The sequence below is a fragment of the Podarcis vaucheri genome (genome assembly GCF_965113315.1).
Source record: "Podarcis vaucheri genome assembly, chromosome: 5".
Classification (NCBI taxonomy): Eukaryota; Metazoa; Chordata; class Lepidosauria; order Squamata; family Lacertidae; genus Podarcis; species Podarcis vaucheri.
Window position 1 is genome coordinate 81,826,442 of NC_138763.1, and position 21,138 is coordinate 81,847,579.

The 21,138-nt window shown below is 42.9% G+C and overlaps 2 long non-coding RNA genes across 5 annotated transcripts in view; one reads left to right on the plus strand and one right to left on the minus strand.

Moving 5' to 3' along the window:
- Positions 1-1,340: 1,340 nt before the first annotated feature.
- Positions 1,341-4,327, minus strand: LOC309532384. The gene is made up of 2 exons (XR_014219837.1): positions 4,273-4,327; positions 1,341-2,270 (listed from the first exon to the last, which is right to left on the minus strand). It is a non-coding gene; the product is annotated as an uncharacterized lncRNA (long non-coding RNA).
- Positions 4,328-7,572: 3,245 nt separating this feature from the next.
- Positions 7,573-21,138, plus strand: part of LOC309532338 — a 77,950-nt gene continuing 64,384 nt past the window's right edge. For all 4 annotated transcript variants that reach the window (XR_014219774.1, XR_014219775.1, XR_014219776.1 and 1 more), the window contains exon 1: positions 7,573-8,166. This is a non-coding gene — a long non-coding RNA (uncharacterized lncRNA). The remainder of the gene's footprint in view (positions 8,167-21,138) is intronic.

Sequence of the window (21,138 nt, forward strand, 5' to 3'; positions counted from 1 at the left end):
CTCCCACGTAAGTAAAAACAAGTGAGCAAAACAGAGGTGGTAAGAGTCACAGGAAAAACTTTAGGTTTTAAAATTCAGAAAGAAAGTTACCCTGTTGTTCTCTAAAGTTCAGTCTTGAGAAAAAGAGGGGGAAAGGTGGTAGATAATGACCGCTCCCCGCTTAAAACGGGGGGCGCCCTTTGCGTGAGCGCGTGCAGCCCCTAGATCTGGAGCGGCCCCAACAGCATAGGCTTGGCTTTGCCTTCCCTCAGGTGTGATACCTGGAGGTCTCCGCCTACCTCAGTCAGTTGTCCAATCCCACCTGGGGGAAGCGTTGCCAAGGAGACCAGGCCAGGTAGGGGAGGGATTACCTGCCCACACAATAGAGGGAGGATCTTACCTAGGAATCCTCACTTGGCTCCAGAGCTTCTCCCACCCTACCCACCCTCAGTTAATGTCTTATTTTGCAGGTTAACTTTTCTTCACAGGTATGCGGGTGCTGCTACGTTAAGGTCGCTGTTAAAGGGCCGGAAAGGAATTTCCCTGCATTGGCAGGTTTCGCCTTTCCCGTAGCAAAACGTCACAACTTTGGCGGTATCAGGCCTTGGGCGGAATCCTTTTGTCCATCTTCCTCTTGCGGCGGCGATACCAGGGTTCCCCGTTAAAGGGGTTTTCTGAAGGGAGGCTTTGGCCGTACACCGAAAGGTCGTCATTGCTCTCTCCTGCGGCGGCGGCGTTACGGGGGCAGCCATCTCTGCTTGAACATATGTTCTCCAGAGCCGGCCCACCCCCCCCACACACACACTGGATAACCCTGATGCTCCCTAGGTCCCCGGCTGGGGACCAGGGAGGGAGAACGCCCAATGCCTGAGCCAAGGTCTACCCACATTTGAAATTTAATAAAGTTGTGGCCAATTTAATCCCATAGCACGTTGTCTTGAGTCGTTATTCCACATGACGGGGGGACCGTGCAGGATCTGGGGACTCCGCCTGCCCACGCAAAAGGGGTCGACAGCAAAAGTTAAAAATTAAAAAAGAGTGCAAGTTATTGGCTGCTGGTCACATCATCATCTTAGCGCCTAACATCTACATGGTGCCTTTTAGATATTGTCAGATTATAGTTCCTATTATTTCTGACCAGTGGGGCTGCTTGGAGCTGGAGCCCTGACAATAGAAGGAGGGCAGCACCTTGACGACCCTCGAGCTATTGGTACACAGTAGAAATCAGCAAATATGCCCTTTCCCTAGGTCAAGTTGAAAAGTGATAGTAAGGTAATGCTCCCCTAAAGTATGTATTTAATACCAAATGTAATTGAACTGAAAGTGCAAATAGATGTTTCCACAGCAAGAAATTGTCAGAGTCAGCAATGTAAAAGGAGTGTATTACAGAGAGCCACTTCCATCTAATTGTATCATTCTGTTTTAGTCGTGAATGCTTGCGCTAGAAATAGTCTGAGAAATATTTCCATCTTCTCTTTTGGCAAATGTCACATGTTTGGTGCGCCCCATCCTTTTAGCTCATCATCTGACTAGCATCCCCTAGAACAGCTCTGCTGGTCTTTGCTTTGTGATTAGTCATGTGTAAACACTGAGATTTTCATGGGCATCCATGTCTTTGCTCCGGGGTGAAGCATTTTGCCATTTCTGTGCTATTCTTTGCAATGGCTGCGAAGCATCACCTCCTGAATTTCCATACATTTGTAGTTGTCACAGGCAATTTTCACTGTCTTCATGGTTTTTCCGCCGTGCGAATATCTCTGCTTCTGCTTCTGCTTCTTCTTTTTGCAAACACAGACATACCGTTAAGCAAGTTAAAAAATGTTTCATTGTAGTGCTTGAGACTCAAAACGTGATGGCAGGAAAAGTGCTATGAAAACATCGACATGCCATTGATATTATGCATACATCATGAAAAGAATCTATCTATAATAGCCAGTTCCCAACGTTCTCCTGTCGTCACGCTCTCTCCTCAACATTCTGTTGTATTCCATCATCATAGACTGCCATGACAACGGTGCAGTTCCACTGGGAGCTTACTGCTTGATGTACTCTTACTACGACTACCACACTGTTCACACTTGACCAGTATTACGGTAAATAAATTACTGCTGAAAGCTCAGGAGCAGTTTACAGCTTTTCAGGAAGCTCTGAGTTAAACTTGTGCACAGGTGGCCTCTCAAAGTTCATCGTGGGCAGAGAAATTGGGGGGGAGATCATTCCACTGGAGAAGTAGATATGCTTGCTCCGATGTCACGACCTCTTCAGCGCTACATTGAAATTCCATCCTGCAACTGTATTTATGTTATGCTCTTTACCCCAAGGTCCCCAGGTGGGTCACGACAATGCAACATTTTAAAACAAATAACCACCACAAGAACAGAGTGGATCCTAAAAATATACATCTTTAGTGCCAACAGGCAGGGTAAAGAGGTTCAGACAACACTGTATAGTGAAGGTGCTGGATGCATCTCTATGGGGAGGGAACTCCCCAACTTAGGGGCTGTCACAGTCAATACCCTCTCCCAGGGTGCCATTCTGCCACAGAGGGTGGCAGAACTAACAAAAAGCTCCCTTCTGCTGATCTAAATGCCCAAGAGGGTCAGCAGTGAAGGAGGCGATCTATCAGATATTAGAGGCCTCGGTCATTTAAGGCCAAAAAAAGGCAAGCTCTATATTTTTACTGCCAATAATTTATCACGTGAACAAGTGGTTTCTGCAACTTTATTGATAAAGCTCAATCCCTAAGATTAGCTTTTTGCCATATTGATCTGGTTATGAGCTTTTTTTAAAAAAAAGAAAGAAAAATCTTCCTCTTTCCATTTTTTCCTCCATTTTATAGCCTTTGCACTTATTTGAGGTGTTTGTAAAGGAACCCGTCTCTTTTTTCTATCTCCATTTGAGAGGCCTGCCATATATGCTCGCCATGTTGCCCTTTATGTGGTAGAAGACTGAGCATCTACCTTCCACACACAGATTGTCATGTGTGTGAGAAAGGCATTCTGTGTTAATTCTGCATTGCTCACACATAGAATAAATTCAATCTCCTTAACGCAGGATTAAGTACATTGTAGAAATGGACACGAGTATCTTCTCCATACAAAGAATGGCATCTGCCTGTATGAACAAGGCTTCCCCTAAGTATTGATCCAACTACTAATCCAAACAAATTATCCTTTTACATTGCCACCTTCACAGAAAGTTAGGGGAAGGGGGAAAATGCTGAGTTTTTATAAAGGTCTTTCTTCCATTGAGGCCGATATGGGGGTAAATGTTTGTGAGTTTAGCATAAAGCTGAGGATTTTGTACAGTGACTAATGTAAGAGAACAAATGGGAGATCACATAAAAAAGGGGGAAAGAAAAGCTCAGAAATGTATCTAATGACATCAAGTTACACAAAATGATTGTGCTGGATGAACAAACCATTTGTAACAGCACATGGAACCAACTCTCCCCTTCATAGTCATTACTTTTCTCAATGTTGTTACTGTCAGGAGTTCAGCCTACACTCGAGTAGGGCCCTGGAAGAGACACATGCCTGACTGGCATGTTCCCTCCCTCCTGGTTGATCATTCGGGAGCTTCATAAGCTTTCTTCAGCTCGAACATCACAGTCACCAATGCCAACCGACACCGGCACACTTAGGGATCCACAGAGTCTTCGCAGCATGCATGACAGAACCCCAGCAACTCAGCATTTTGGCTAATCTACTTTATTTACAAATAAACACACACGGAGCACTGCAACATGGCTCCCTCTCTCTCTAGCATCAGACAGCCAAGAGAAAAAGAACAAAGAACAATAGTCCCACTTCATGGAACACAGCAACACAAACATCCTGTCTTTGTCACTTTCCACTCTGTGGAGTCAAAACATATACTGTCATGTGATAGACAAAAATCCTATGACTGCAACCATGGAGCAGGAATTCTAACAGTTACCATGATGCGACATAAAGAACTTTTTGGAGCAGTAGAACACATGCATTGTATGCAGAATTTCCCAGGTTCAATTCACACAGCCTCTGATGTGAAGGAACTCTGCCCTCTGAGAACCTGGGTAGCCACTGCTAGAGTAAAAAATACTGAGCTATTTGGACAAATAATCTGATGTGTATAAAACGGCATTCTGAGATGATCCTTTGGATGAACTCAGTTACACCAATATTACTGATAGTGACTTTATAGAGATCACCCTGCGAATCTGTCACTAGAGCTTGGACTACGATGGAAAGACTGCACTTTCCAAAGCAATATGAAAATAAAACACAGTCAACCTTCAATATTTGCACTTACCCAGTTTTGTCATGAGGTTCTCCAACCAACCAGTGTTCACAAAAATGCATATCCTGGGGGGAAATGTGGATTAAAAATGAATGTATTGGTGAAAATATCTAAAACACACACACAAATATGCATTATATTAAGTTAAATTGCTTGCAGAGATGTGTATATTAGGAAAAAATGCATTATTGGGAGAAAGTTACACTAAAATCCTAGCGAATTTCCACAAGGATTTTTTTTTATGCAAATTGCTGCAAAAAATGCAGAGATTTGAATTTAAGAATGAAAAAATGATAAACTGACAGAACCGAAATTGGGCAATCCTGTCATCCCTAGGCTTCAAATTACTCTCCTCTACAATGCAAAACGTGTCAAATGGGAATCGAATCCTCCATACAGGTAGCCAGTTTGTGTGGCCTTTTCTTAAGGGGAAAGATTCAAATGAATTGGTTATCTGTACAGTCAGACATCCATGTGGAACATCTGTGTCACGCGGCATTATCTGTGTGATGGAGAAGATTTGTGCCATACCTCTTTTCACCGGAGAGACTAGCAAAGGCCTGAGCTTCATGTGTGCTGTTTTTGAAGCATGGGTATTCTCCAGGTCCAATGGCAACATTTCATACTCACACTGATTTTCCCTGGAGGGGAAAAAAAGGATAACACATATTTTGCACACAAATCAAACTGAACTATTGTACTGTAATATACAGTAATGTGAAAGGCGGTGTGAAAGCAATGAAATGATTCAACCCTTAAACGGAAGACAGGAAGGAAGAACATCAGCAGTGCCATTATGAGTTCCAAGCAACGCTATCTCACTTACTGGAACATTATTCACATGAATGGTCAAATCATTAAGATAGAGATACAGCCCTTGATAATGTGAACACTTTGTGTTGGCTCAGAAATTGAATTATCACTTGTCAGGAAAATGTAAAACAGGAATTGCAGGCTAGCATAATATCTCTGTCACAGCTTCCCCAGTTTGAAGACTCAGTGGAAGTAACAAAGGAAGCAATAGCTGCGAGGAAATGGATGCTAACGCTCAGCTCGCGAAGAACAGCTTTTGAAAGAGGAGTTAAAAGTTAGGGTGGAGAAAATATGTTAATGTATGCATTAACAACTGCATGTGAGTTCATATTTTGTAGTGGAGGCTTCTCTGTCAACTGACAGGACACACAGCAAAGATGGAAAAGAAGCACATAAACTGCTGTGATAAATGATACACATCATTAACTTATAGAATTCGCTTCCACAATCTGTTGCAATGGTCACGAGCTTGCTCTGAGTTTGGTCAGCCCCAGGCTCAGACAGCATGGCCCAAGTCAAGGATGATGGGAGTTGTAGTATAGCAACATCTGGAGGGCAAAAGGTTTGCCACTCCTGGATTAGACAAATTCGTGGGTGACAGATTTATCAACAGCTAATGTTTGCTGGGATGAGCAGAATGAAGGTCAAATCTCCTAGGCAACTAGCTTTTCGCAAATGAAGTTGCAGAATGAAGCATCTAAACATAGTTCAACTATATTGAAAAGATTCCTGCAAAGTCGCAATGAATGAGTAGGAAGCTAATTAGTTTCCTTAGGCACAGCCTTACCAAATTATGTTATTATTTATTATAATATTTGACTAATATTTGCACACTGCCTTTAAAAGTAAATATCTAACAAAGCATATGAAAATGATATAAAATATGAACACATACATTCTTTTTTACATAAAACCAAACAAACCAACAAACCCGTAGTTTCTCATGAGTAGCAAAATTGATCAAAGCAGTAGAATTGAGAAAAGGAGGTAATCAGGAGCCCAAGAGCATTCTGAAAAAAGGGTCACCTTGGCCTGGTGCCTAAAATTCATTACCGTAGAACAAGGCAAATTAGGGAGTGAGTTTCACAGCGTTGGAGCCACCACAGAAAAGACCTTCTCCCATATTGCCACCCACCATATATGTGGGTGGGGCAGCACATCCAGTAGGGCCTCTGAGGAAAATCTCAACACATAAATGGGTGCATATGGAATTAAATGATCCTTATGGTACCCTGAATCCAGGCAGTTTAAGGCATCTCCAGCAAGTATGGGCAGTGATCAGGGATAATGGGAGTCACAATCCAGCAACATCTGGAGGACCGCAGCTTTAAAGTTTAGGGTTTTAAGGGTTAAAAAACACAGCACTTCAGATTGGGTGTGAAAACTATCTTCGAGTCTGTGGCAAGGCAACTTATACCACTGCCACCATATATTATCACTTATATACTTTGCACCCTTAACTTACCCTGTACCCTAGTAATTGTGGCGTGTAGGCATGGTACAAAGCCTGTCAGATATAGTTACTATATTTTTAAAAAATACATTCTACATTCTTGTCTATTACATTCTTGTCTATTGATGACAAGGTTATGTAGCAGTGCACAAGCTTACGATATGCGCCTGTCTCTTTAAACAGACACACACTCTGTTAACCTGCTGTTGTCACTTCAAATACCAGCCACTCATTTTACACTTCTATGACTAAACCAAGACAGCTTTGAGGAAGCTGTTAGTTACGTTGTTGTTGTTGTTGTTAACAATAATAATAAAGATTTCTTTGTTTACAAAAGTGTGTGCAATGTCTCTTTTTTCAAGTTACCTTTTCTACAGATCAGTTTCATTTGTTGAGACATTAGTGTTACATTAGGAAGAAAAGGGGGGAAGAGGTGGGGGCGCCATGGTGAGTGGGAGTGGGATCAGGTGTCCCAATGTTTGTATTCTACTTAATGTACTGTGGGGTTTTGTGTCAGCATCGCTTGTGCAGGTTCTCTTTACTATTCACTTGTCTTTCTTCGGTGGTGAGAGAGGTTGGGGTTGGCCCAGGGTGTGGTTGCTTGTTTGTGATTGGATGTGGTGAACTTTGTTTTCATGTGTGAGTGGTGTGTGTGTGTGTTTGAATCAGCTTAGCCATATTCATTCATATGCTGTTGGTGGATTCTTGTTGCTGTCTTGTTGGGCTGTGTGTGTGTGTGATAAAGGGGAGCCATACCGGAGTGAAGGCATCTTCTTCCATTTGTCCCCGTGTCAGTTTCAGATTATTGGTTAGTTTTTCTAATAAGGCTGTTTCCCATACTATTTGGTACCATTGGTCCATGCTTACTCCTGACAGGTCTCTCCAGTGTCTGGCTATGATGTTTCTGGCTGCTGAGAGTAGGTGGGTTAGTTAGTTACCCTGTTAAAACACTTTTGTATGTACTTAGCCCTGGGTAAACCTCACCAACACTATAGCTGATGACTTTTTTTGTTGGAAGCCCCTATTTCAATCCCTGCTGACCTTTCAAAGTGCAGCTCTGCTTTGGTTGCCCTGTTCCGGAATGTTCTTTGTGTCTCTTACCAGGCACCAAAGAGCCCAACATTCCAAACTGCCTCTCAATTCTTCTCCCTCAAGCCTTTTAGCAGGTTTCCTCCTCTTCTCTTCAGTCAGAGCCAAGTAGCTTGTTTACCAAAGCAAGTCTTTGGCAAGTGAGCCACAATGCCTTCCCCTCTCATGTCTTCTTTCTTCTTCCTCAGCCCTCCCACTTCTCCCTCTTTCTGGCTGCCCACCACAAGCACCAGCCACTACATACTGACCACGACTGACCAGCACCCAGCATATATATTCACTTCTTTTGCCCCACCCCCAGCCTAGCCTCAACCAATCACACCATCTGACTAAGAAGTCTAAGCCTGCAACCACCAATCAGGATGCGTGTTCCTTCTCTCTTTCCGTTGCTTGTGGGAGTTCTGTCTCCAACTCCCCTCAGTGAGAGTTAAACCAGCTTTCCCCTGAGCTGGCTGAAGTCTTCGCATATCAATAGCTGTCACAACTTAATCAAAATACAGTGGTACCTTGGTTCTCAAACGCCTTGGTTCCCAAACGCCGAAAACCCGGAAGTAAGTGTTACAGTTTTCAAACGTTTTTCGGAAGCTGAACATCCGATGCTGCTGTCAGCTATTGTTTCCGGGGCGCCTGCACCAATCAGAAGCTGCACCTTGGTTTTTGAACATTTCGGAAGTCAAACAGACTTCTGGAATGGATTAAGTTTGGTGCTTTTCTTTTTGCTATTTATGTTGCATTTTTGAGGCTTTTTTGGTTAATTTGTTTTTGTGACTGTGTGGAACCCAGTTCAGCTGCTGATTGATTGTGTGACTGTAGAAATGGATAAAAGCCCAATGACTATCATCAGTGCAGGTAAGAAAAAAAAAATCTAATTTTTATTATCTACAATACTGTCTTATTTATTTTATAGTACAGTACATTGATTATTGCTTTAATTTTATGGATTAATGGTTTCGTTTGTTAGATAGTAAAATTCATGTTTAATTGCTGTTTTAGAAGTTGTTTTTAAAAGTCTGAAATGGATTAATCTGTTTTGCATTACTTTCTATTCAAAAGCATGCCTTGGTTTTGGAATGCTTTGGTTTTGGAACAGACTTCCGGAACGGATTAAGTTTGAGAACCAAGGTGCCACTGTATGCAGGATTTCTTCACAGAGCCAACAAAGTTGTTGCAAACTTAAAGCTATAGGCTCCATGCAGCTCAAATCTGTTAACATCCCGGTTGCAATTTCTATTTATGTATTTGTTTTGCAAAATTGACACATTGTAAACAAAACGGCTTGCAAGAGATAAAACAGTAGAATCAAGAAACCTTCACAGCCCTACTCTGAAACATGCAAAAGTCACAATACTAAAACAGATGAAAATTACCTCAGCTTTCTAGGCATCTTTATAGACTTGTCTAAACTGGAACGTTTTTAGCAGGCAATGGAAAGAGCACAGAGAAGGCACCTGCTTTGATCTCAATACGAAAATCCCCAAACTCGGTTCCATGGGTGACTTTGAGTCAACTCCCTGGGATAATTTATTGTTGCACACTGTTTCTAAATTTATTGTACATTGTTTTAATTGCCTGTCTTAACCATATTTGCACATCAGTTTCTAATGCTGTGAGTGTCATCTATTTCAGAGGCTTCTACTCTGCAGCCTCTTATAGTTGTTTTAACTGCTAGTCTTTTAGTTCTTACTCTCTTACAGTTGTTTTAACTGCATGTTTTTTTTTGTTTTTAGTTCTTATCTGTTTTAATTATCAGTTTTTATCCATCCATTATCCGTGTTTAATCTTGTATTTTATTCAGATGTTTTATCCTATGCTTGTTTCTTTGTCCATATTTGCTCCAACATTTATTAGTTAAAAAAAATCCTAACTGCTATTTTATTTATATGTTGTTGTTTTTTTATCCTGGTCTGTGACCGTAATGAAGTTCATACTTAGCATATTTGATCTCAATAGGCAGGGAGTTCCAATGAGTAGATGCTGCCACACTGGTTGATTGAGTTCACAACTATATAGAGAGCATTGCAGTAGTCTAATCTAGATATGACTAAGGCACAGGGCTGGTCAGAGAGTGAGGGGTGGAAGATGGACAGAGCTGTGAGTGCCTTGAGCCTTCTCTGTACCCTTTAAGTTAGCCTTCTGCCCTCAAGTGCAGTGAAGGACTTTGCCACATCTTCTGCATTGTAGAGTCAACCAGTGGCGTAGCGTGGGGGGTGCCAGGGGTGCCGGCCGCACCGGGCGCAACATCTGGGGGGGGCGCGAGTCCAGAGGGAGGGGACAAGTTCCTTCCTCCGCCGGGCTCCCCGCTGCCACCGCCAGCCTTGCGCCCTAGCGCGCGCGTCCCCCGCCGTCGCTGTGGCTGTGCTCTGCTCACTGCTCGCAGGAGGAGCAGCCGCTGCAGCAGCGCCGATGCCGCCACTGACGCCTGGCCGGGCACGGGCAGCCTCTGCACCCTGCCGACGCCGCCATCCCCTCGGCCCAGCCACAGGCGGCGGCTGCTTCTGCCTCCATCCTCCTCCGGGCAAGCAGCGTTGTTTGCGCGGCAGCGCCAGCGGCAACTCGCAGGTTAGGGGTTGGGGGGGCGCAAATTACTTGCCTTGCCCCGGGTTAGGGGGCGCAAATTACTTGCGTTACCCCGGGTGCTGACAACTCACGCTACGCCGCTGGAGTCAACTGCCAATATCCTTTTAAAATGTGGGTTTTTTGGGGGGAGGGCATCTTCTTCGGTTGCATTTTGATTATGTATTCTGTGCTTGCATATTGGAATTTTATCCCGTGGACCACCCTGAGACCTGTGGATATAGGGTGGTATATACATTTAGTAAATAATAATAATAATAATAATAATAATAATAATAATAATAATAATAATGTGGTGGGACAGCAGCACTTTGAGATCAAACCCTCCAGGAAGGACCAGATCAATCTTTTTCTTAGATAATGTTCTGGTTACAAGTGTTACAAGTCAAGGAACGGGCACATTTCCCGTGAAAGACAGTTTCTTCCAGACCTGGTCCAACAAAGTGACCTGCACTGATGTCATGTTCAATAATATTGAAAGCCACTGAAAGGTGCAAGAGTTCCAAGGAGAATTCAGCAGAGTTGCTTTCTTCCTCATGGAACACACTGGTTCCTATATTATTATTATTATTATTATTATTATTATTATTATTATTATTATTATTATTACTACTACTACTACTACTACTACTACTACTTTTAATACTCTGCCCATCTGGCCGGGTTTCCCCAGCCACTCTAGGCGGCTTCCAACAAAGTATTAAAATACAGTGGTCTGTTAAACATTACAAGCTTCCCTAAACAGGGCTGCCTTCAGATGTCTTCTAAAAGTCTGGTAGTTGTTGTTATCTTTGACATCTGGTGGGAGGGCATTCCACAGGGCGGGTGCCACCACCGAGAAGGCCCTTTACCTGGTTCCCTGTAGCTTTGCTCCTCACAGTGAGGGAACTGCCAGAAGGCCCTCAGCCCTGGACCTCAGTGTCTGGGCAGAATGATGGGGGTTTGAATTTTTTTCCCTCTGCCTCTCTTAGTGGTGGGGAATTTATGATGATGATGATGATGATGATGATGATGATGATGGCAAGAGGTGTTTGTGGAATCTTTTAAGCTTACAGAGGGCCCATCAGGTATTTAGGTCTTCCCATCAATAGCACATAATCCATGCGCTCATCGGAGTATACATAAATGTCCATTAGAGCCAATATGTGCAGGAGTAATTGAATATAAATGAAACATTAGATTCCATCACTAATTTGAGTTCACATGCATTTACAGCCATCATTTCCTTGGTTTCAGACTTGTAGAAAGGTAGCAGTGTTGGGAATCTTGTGTTCATTTATCCTCTCGTGGGGGGGGGGGGAGCTGTTTCTTGTGTAGTCCCTGGCATCTGTTCCTGAACATGAGCAGCAAAAAAAGTATAAATATAAAGAAAGTAGTTTCTGAATTGCTGTGGGTGCTCTGTTGCATCATCGCCCCCTGTGGTTTCTCATCAATTGAGAATATTAAAGATGCTAAATATAAACCACATTCAAGTTGGCAAACACCCCAAACCAAAAGGTAAATGAAGGAGCAGATAATTAGATTTTGGAACAATTCAAGCCCTCTCTGATGTGTAACCTGTTCACAAGCAAGGAAACTAATCAATTATGTCTGGGACTTTCAAATCATTGCTTTTGGGAAAAAATATGCAGCAAGTTACTGTATAATTTCCCCCTGCTTTTTGCTACCAAATTCAGATTAGTTTTAAGCGTGGGTTCTGCAGGTGAAGTGAAAAAGCCACGATGACAGCCCTTTGCTCTAGGTTAGGATCATTTTAGAAACAAAGTAAAATAAAATAAATGACAACTCAGTTTACACAAACCTGGTAATGAGCACTCTCACTATATTGTGGGTACCTTTTGCGGGATCACGTGCGGTGCTACAGTTCCCAGGGAACTTTCTAGTAGAAGGGGGCTGGCCTGCTTCTCAGTGTATTATTCAGAGGTTCACACCCAGCCTCAACTTTAAGTTTCGTTTCCTGGGAAGTGGGGCCAGACCCATTATAAATAGGGGGAGGAGCCAGTATTAGCCAGGCAGCCAGCTCTGGAGGTTCACCTTCCCTACCCTCCCTTTGTTTAGTGTATCTTGTTTGCAGGTTAACTTTTTCTTCCTGTTTAGCGGGCGCTGCTGCGGTCTTTGACTGGTTGCTGTTGAAGGAGCGGGAAGAAATTTTCCTGCATTGACAGGTTTTGTCTTCCCCGTAACAATTTGTCACAACTTTGGTGGTTATGGCCTTGGGTGGAATCCTTTAGTCTTTTCTTCCCTATATGCGGTGTGTGTATGCAAAGTGGTGACTCACCTCCCCTCTGACACCGATTTCAGGATACCCCTCTTAAAGCGGTTATATATATGGGTGTCATGGGCCATACACTGAAAGGTCGTCAGTGAACTGCCTGCTACATTTATGTCTTGAAGAGCACCCCCCTATCACATTTACCCTGGTGAGCCCCATTCCCCCCCCCCCCGCTGGGGGACTGGGAGGGGTACACGCCCAAGACCTAAGCCAAGGTCTTCCTACATTCGGAAGTTTAATAAAGTTGTGGCCTAATTTTAAGTCCCTATACAGTGGTGCCTCGCAAGACGAAATTAATTCGTTCCGCGAATTTTTTCGTCTAGCGAATTTTTCGTCTTGCGAAGCACGGTTTCCCATAGGAATGCATTGAAAATCAATTAATAACACACAAGCTTCCAGATTCTTGCAAACCCCTTCCCAAGGCCCCACAGTGAGTGTCTCCTGGCATTTTGTCACCCCCCTCAGTGGTGACACCCAGAACGACCAGCCCCCACCGCACCTCCTTCCTCCGTCCCTGTCCTTCAGCCTGAAATGAGATGAGTGCCGCACCCCATAGTCGCCTTTGACTGGACTTAACTGTCCAAGAGTCCTTTACCTTTTTAGCTTACATATGGAGTACCATAGATTTACCATCCTTCATGTGGTTTTAAAGATAATTGGAAATCCAATGAATTTATTTTTAAAAAACTGAAAATAATGTGGTTTCATTAATCTTCCTATGGTCTGAATTTGTGATGCGTGTGTGTGTGTGTGTGTGTGTGTAAGCAAATCATTATTATTTTACAAAGTTACCACCCAAAACATATCAACATTGTCAACTGTTAGAAATAGACTTGACAGGCATGACTTCCCCCAAAAGGACTCTGAGACTGGTAGTTTTGTTAGCGAGCAAATGTAGTTCTTCGCAGAACTACGTTTCCCAGAGTTCCTTGCTTGGCAGCCCTGATGGTTGAACAGGCTTGGGTATTGGCTTAATTGTACATAGCAGAAATACCTTCCTTCTCTCACGAAACTCACCCTATAAAGAATTTCCCACCACTCGACAAAAACAGTATTTATGAAGTTGAGATTTCTACTGGTGTCTGCCAGGATTATTATAGGCTTCACATATCTCCTACTGCTGTGCTTGTTCAATGTTAGGTATGAAGGAGCTAGCATTGTAAAACTAATGGCTGCAGAATTTCTCTCAGTAAGTTTCCTCAATAAAAGAGGAATGTGCGTTTGGTAAGGCTGGGCAGATATTTTGCTGAGCAGCTAATCTGACCATTCACTGGGGTGGAGGGGCAAAAAGAAAATGGGCTAAAAACTGACAGGGGTCACTGGGAAATGCTGAGTATATGCGTAGTTTCTGGAAGTGTCTATCCAATTTTGGGGGGATAATAGTTAGAATAAACTATTGCAGAAGTGACAGGTTATATGTTACCCTGAGAGCTAAAAAGATACTTTTATGATATCTGAAACACATGTTACTAGAAATACAAGGAAATTTACTGACAATTGCAAGAATTTGCATTGCTAGGTATTGGGGGGGAAAAGAGCAATGCTCTAGATTTGGCAAATGGGATTGAGAAAATAAGGACCACAGTAACAATGATTGAATTAACATGTTATAAAAGGGCCAGAATACCAGATAGTAGCGTAAGTTAATGGAAAAAATAGAACTTTTTATGTTTTGTGTTGTCGGTTGACAGATAAATAGCAGGACAGCATTCAACCACATTCAGCATTTGCCTTTGTGTAAGACTTTATATAATAAAGAAAACAGGCCCTTTGGAATAGTTGTTCCCTGAAATATTTGCTCAAACAAAATGAACTCTCCAGTGGCATCTTTTGTGTGTGTGTGTGTGTGTGTGTGTGTGCGCGCGCGCGCACGCTCCAATTAGTAAATATCTCAACAGGCATCCTAGGAGCCATGGAAGTTGTTCAGAGCCTAACTGTGTCATGATGTCAACTATAGATAAAGGTTTGCCATCCTTTTTTTAAAAAAAATAATAATAATCCAGCAAATGATATAATTGACAAGATTTTCAGGAGGTTATAAGATCTATCCTTGTTACTAAATAGCAGGTGAAATGGCAATGGTATAGTTTCAAGGGTGCTTCCCAGCCAAAGGAGTTAACTACTTATTGCCAAAGATAATACTTACAGTTGCTTCTAAAGTTCTGGATATCTATGCTTCCCATTCTAGCAGATAGGCAGCTGTTCCCAGATCCGCACTCTATGGAACACTTGCCGCAACAGGGGAACCCCACCACCAGTTTATGCACTTACCCCCAAGAGGCTGGGTGCACACAGCCATAGACTACTCCTGTGTGGAAACTTCCTCTGCCCTTCTCTTCTCTTCTCTTTTCTTTTTAAATATTTTTAAATAGTTTTTACACATATTTTCCAGCATAACATCCTTTTATACACCATTTCGAAATTTCTGGCCATCACAGCCTAAGACTTCCTTCAACCTCGACTGATGGTTTTCTAAAGCCTTTCTAATTATACATTTTGTTACTATAATTATTGCTATAAACTCAAATTTCCAATACATCTATTCTTAACTCTTTTCACAATAATTTATAAATTACTCCTTACAAAACTTCTCTTAACCCTATAAGCGATGTCAATCGATTACAATTGCTTTCCAAATATATCGAAAACTTCTTCCATTCCTCTAGGAAAGTCTGATCCTGCTGGCTCCAAATTTTCCCCGTTAGTCTCGCCATCTCAGCATAGTTCATCCGTTTCTCTGCTCCTCTCTTTTTCAATCCCCTCCTGGTTCTGGGACACAGTGGTGCTTGGGCCTTCACTTCCCTGACCTGCCTCTCCCTCCACTTCTTCAGACCCATCCTGTGCTCCACACTCCAGCTCCGAAGCTCCCCCTGCCTCCGACTCTTGCCTCCTGGCTGGTACAGGCCCCCACAAACCACCACCCCCCTCTCCTGAGTCAGACTCCAGCCCCCCTTTCCCCTGGTGCACACTTTTCGGTGTCCTGTCAGTCCCTGACATAGAAGTGGGGGTGGAGGAGAGCATCTCTGGTGCTTTTGGTGCTTTTGGTGCAATTTTATGCATTTTTTTTAATTGGTGGCATCCTATGAAGTCCAGTGGTACCTCAGGTTAAGTACTTATTTCATTCTGGAGGTCCGTTCTTAACCTGAAACTGTTCTTAACCTGAAGCACCACTTTAGCTAATGGGGCCTCCTGCTGCTGCCGCGCCGCTGGAGCCCGATTTCTGTTCTTATCCTGAAGCAAAGTTCTTAACCTGAAGCACTATTTCTGGGTTAGCAGAGTGTGTAACCTGAAGCGTATGTAACCTGAAGCGTATGTAACCCGAGGTACCACTGTAGTTCAGTTGGCTGGCACAAGGACTGTGAAATGGAACTTTCCTCCCTCCCCTACACATTCCATACATCTCTTCTTCGTTTTCCTCCAACTCTCTGCAGCATATATGGGGAGGGAACGGGGTGTATGGGGAGCAGAGAGTGGGGTAAGTCTTGCTCCGCAAATGGAAATCCTCACGCTAACGGAACTTCTTCCTTGGGTGATGCCTTATATAATTTTATGCACTTCTACTGTGGTAAAAATGTAACAGGAGAGGGTTAGGTATCGTTTTACCCACTCACCTCCTCTGGCTGCTCAAGAGGGCTGCCTCTTGGTGCAGATATTCATTAAACATTATTTTTTAAAAAAAAATGTATTTTGGGGTAGCAACATGCATTTGCTAGTGTCCATTTTCTGAAAAGGAGGGAATGGGGCAGGAAGATGATCATGGGAAAGGAATGAGAACTGAAATGCCTAATAAAAACTGACAGCTAGAGAAAGGGACTAAAATCATGTAGAGTGCTGGAAATGGCAGCAAACTTCCCAAACCTGGTGTTAGCTGGCAGAAAATGTTCTATTCTGTCACGTTTGCAGATGACAAGCTGACAGGAAGGAAGCCCTCAAAATAAACTTATTCTCACTGAATTGCAGCTTGGGCTTTAAAAACATGAATAGCTCATATCACAGAAAGTTTAAATTGAGCGAATTAACCGCCATTCAGAAACGATCGGCTGTGGTGTGGTGGGTGTGGGTGTCTTGACACAGACTGACGTATTAAACAAGCAGAATGGAACTGAACTGCAAGTCTCAAATTTAATTCCATAAATTCTGAATTTTGGGAGGCCCAAATTCAGCACTCCTAGGGGTAGTATATGAATGTGATCTCTATTATTTGTGCTACAGGCAATTCTAAAGGATCTCAAGAAAATGTTCAAAACTAGAAGCACTATTCTTATTGTTACCTTTGCTTGATTTTAATGAGAGATTTTATTATATCTTCATCTCATGATCAATCCAGTTTGAAGAACAATTGGTTTATTATATCATGTGGTCAGCTGGCAAAACTGTTTCCCCCTTTTATTTTAAAACAACTTTTGTATTTAACAATAATAAATGTCAGGTGAACATTTGGTCCCTTGCAATCTTCCCAAATTGGCTGAAGCCCCTTTCAGATCCTTTGAAAAGCTGACAAGCTTTATAATAACGCCTGCGTTAGCATGAATCACTACAACATCTGACATTTGGGGAGAGAAAACCCAGAGAAACCAAATGGTGTAAAGTTCCATTAAAATAAGAGTTAAGGCTTAATGGCTGGAAAATGTCAGTGTCCAAGAAAACCAAGGAAAATGCTAAATTGAGCAATTCCTGAACCCAAAGACCGAGGGAAGCAGCAATTCCTGACTTCACAGCAGGACATGTTGTGTGAAACATGTTGACATGTGAGCCATAATTTTCTCTCACTCTGTCTATGCCCAAAGCAAGATATTCTACAACCTGATTTTGCAGAAATTCTGTTGCGCTTATAATTGGGGAATGATGATCGAACACTTCTGCTCTCTGCAGTGTAGCCAGGAGGAGAAGGGAAAGGAGTTGCAGTGCATCATTCCCCTACAACCTTCCTAACAGTACAGGGGTTTGTTTTGTTTTGGTCTGTTTTACACCTAATTAAACATTAGCCCTACCACTAAATTGATTAGGGGCTAGATCCAAGTCATGTGTCCCCCAGGTCAGGTCAAGGCCCTGGATGGATTCAGATGTACAGAGCCCTCAAACCAGTGCTTTTTTCTATTAGGGGTACTCGCATTTTGACTCAAGAAAATCACCATTTTATAGTTCAAATCGGGAAAAATAAATACAGTAAATGGACAAAAGAACACAGATTCACAAAATGTTTAGGGGTATGCATACCCCTACATCCCCCCAGAAAAAAGCCCTGCCTAAAACTAACAAATTGCATTATCCATTTATCTCTCTCATTTTGTGGGGTTTCTTAGAATCCCAGGACAAAGCTGGCTACTTTCAGCTAATCCTTCATAAAGGAGTATTTCAGGCATAGTTCACACAAAAAGCACATGAAGTGGTAAACCGTGCACCCCAGATTGTACCGCTGTAGCCTCCAGGCCGGGTGTCCTGAACCCCTGAACCTGGTGGCAAGTCAGTATGTCAAGCCCCCAGTCCAGGGTCAATCCACATGTCCAAAGGAAGCACAGTCCCACAGAGATCCTGGAGCATCCATGCTGAGGTCCTTCAATATACGCAGTTGAGCAGACACAGCACCTCAGCTCTGCTGCCCTTTTGTAGTTTGTCTGCTGATTGCAGCATCTGAGCTTGATGAGGCAGGTGACTCTCATCTGTTCCAAGTCTACTCCAGCTCAGGAACCACACATCTCCTGGCCAGCTAGGGAGCTGGGCTGTGGGCCCTTGCTTGCCTCAGTCTCCAGTGCCCTGCCCACCACTCCCTATGCCCCCAAGCCCATCATATTTGTGGAGGCAGGGGCCCCTCTGGCTCTGGTGATGGGTCCTGCTGCTCTGGTTCCTGTGCACTGACCCCCATCCCCTCACCATCCTCCGTAACCCTGTGAGTACTTCCTTCCCCATCCCTTGCTTGCCCCTGTATGTCCCAGTCCCAGCTAGACCCTTCACCAGGATCCTTTTCCTCCTCCCCGTTGTCCTGCCTGTTCATGACACGGGATCACATGGTTAAATGCTTATGTATGTGTGGAGGTGAAATATTTGCACACAGAAAACTAGCATATCAGATAGAAGGTTAGATTTGAACTTTCCCCACAAACATTCTAATTACAGTGGTATCCATTCCGGGAGTCTGTTCCGATTGGCTACAGAAGCTTCTGCACTCAGTTGGAAGCTGCGGAAGCCACATCAGACGTTTGGCTTCCAAAAAATGTTTGTAAACCGGAGCACTCACGGGTTTGTGGCATTCAGGAGCCGATTTGTTCAGGAGCCAATCCATTCGTGTACCAAGGTACCACTGTATCTATATGCAAGGATACTGGGGTTTTGTTTGTTTGTTTTAAATGGAAAAGCATGCAGTCATGTGTGCCTCACACCCGAGACTGCCAGTCTACAGTTTGAAGTGGTACGGTTCAGAAACAGGTGTAGCAATTCATCTGCCGCTTGTCTAAATGATAGCCAGTTATTAAGAAACACAAGGAAGCCTTCTCCTATTTTATTTCACAAATGACTGTCTTAAAATATCCTCTTGTGTGTTGAATGAGCTCTACCGGTCTCGTTCCCCTTTTCAGGGTAAATTGCTTTAATCTGACAGCTATGCATTGCCAACTTGCTAAACCGAGTTTCCAAGCAAGCCCCAAACTACGCACTCTGCCTTGTCTTGGTTATGGATTGCAATAAACTATATTGATTCTAATTTGCCAAAACTGTTTTGCAAAGTCTCAAGCTCCTTGCTGATTTGTCACCTGACTTCAATTCTTGTGTTTAACAAAGCATCTGTCAGTAGCATAGCCCTGGATTTGCCTTAAACCAATTACACAAACCCGTTTTGGGGGATTGCATGAGTAAAACTGCATACAGTGTGTAAGCAAACAGGATTGCCACGGAATATAGCTAATCCATTAAAAATATCTCTACAGATGGACAGAGAGGGGCTTTTTTAAAAAAAGAAAAAAGAAATCCACTGATGCATAATTCAGGGCACTTCAAAGGTATGATGATCAAGAAGCCTTGCTCTTTCATATATTAAATGCCGTTTTTAAAACCTGTGGCTCAAAAAAGTGTGTTTGATTATGATGCTCTAATGAGATGGGCATTGCATGTAATATAAATACTTGCCAGGTAATATGATAGTTCAGAGTAACTGTGAATGTTCAGTAATACCCACTTAAAATGTCTGTGGTTCAAGAAATCATATAAATAAACTTCATATTCCCAAATTGCTTTCAGTTTATTTTAAAAGAGGCAAGAAAATATCTTTGGAAAACCAGTGGGTGGTTGAAAACAAAATGGCTTGATTCAGATGTACCTTAGAAATTGTCCTTTCTACTGGTTAAATTCCAAGCAGTAAATTAGATATGCAGTTTTGACTACTGTACATGTTTTTGCAAGCAATTTCCCCAAATAATCTTTGCATGTAATTTTTCACTAATGGATGAATCATGCATGTATACTAATACAGTATACACGTTTTTGTACACCCTTTTTGGTTGGAGAACTGCATTACAAAAGTCAGAGAATTTCAAAGGATAATGGTTTTCCGGTTCACATATTGGCTTGGGATGTGTGATGTAGACAGTTTCTCATTAAAATGCAAATAAAGTTGATGCTGTCTTCTATCCCTACATCCAACTCAGTCTTATGTTACTTTGCTGCTGCTTTGTTCACTTTCTGATGTTGCACTAATAGAGCAGAATTTTCCCAGTTCTTGCCAAGCTCCTTGAACTTAACTTCTCTCATCCCTGCCACCTCCTTTTGTCTTCTTGAGTCCTTGGGCACTTTTTGATGGGCAGCACGCTGATGTTCAAAATCCCCCAGAGACATCTATACACTTGAACTTTGGTTGCACTTTTCCTGACCTGGAACAGAGGTGGATCAGGAAAACTCATAGGAAATAGCAGTCAGATGCGTTCCTTAAGTGACACAGAAACAAAAGCTCCATGCAAACTGGGTTCCATTTTAAAGCCTCTTTGCACATTACATTTTATTTTTGTCAGTGTACACCGAATATATTTTTTTTACACTGTACACCTACAAATGTAAATCAAGAATGGGAGAAACAGGTGTCTGAAAACAGAGATTTCAGGCAGTCAGCTTGTCAGAAAGCTGGGGTTATTTCAGCTATATATTCATATATAGGTTGAAGATAACAATAGTGTTCTTCAGCATTGGGTCACCAGATATTGTTGGACTGTACCGGCCATCATCCCCAGCCAGCTTAGCCAATTGTCATGGATGATTTGAGTTTTAGTCCATCAACTTCTGGTGACCCAAGGTTGAAGAACACCATCCCAGAATTCCACACTTCTCTAAATCTCAGAAACTGTGTGGCCTGCCATGTCTGCCTAGATACAATGAGGAAGACCCATGATAATGCAGGCCCCTCCCATTCTGACCTAAAACTATCTCCTGAAATATTGTGCAGAAGTGCCATGTGATTGGTTCCTAGATCTTTTCAGGATCAAGCTCTGGCAACTGTGGCAGACGAAGCTGGTTGTTGAAAAAGCCTTAGAGCAGATAAAAGTGCCAATAGCAAGGTTCATGAGAGTGTGAGGTGCATGGGGCAACAGACACACAGGCAGATGTGGGCAAGGGCCATGGAAGTAACCCAGCAAGGCCAAGTGGAGGAGTTGGACAGCTTCCATCAAGGAGATGTCAGCAGACTGCTTCTATGACT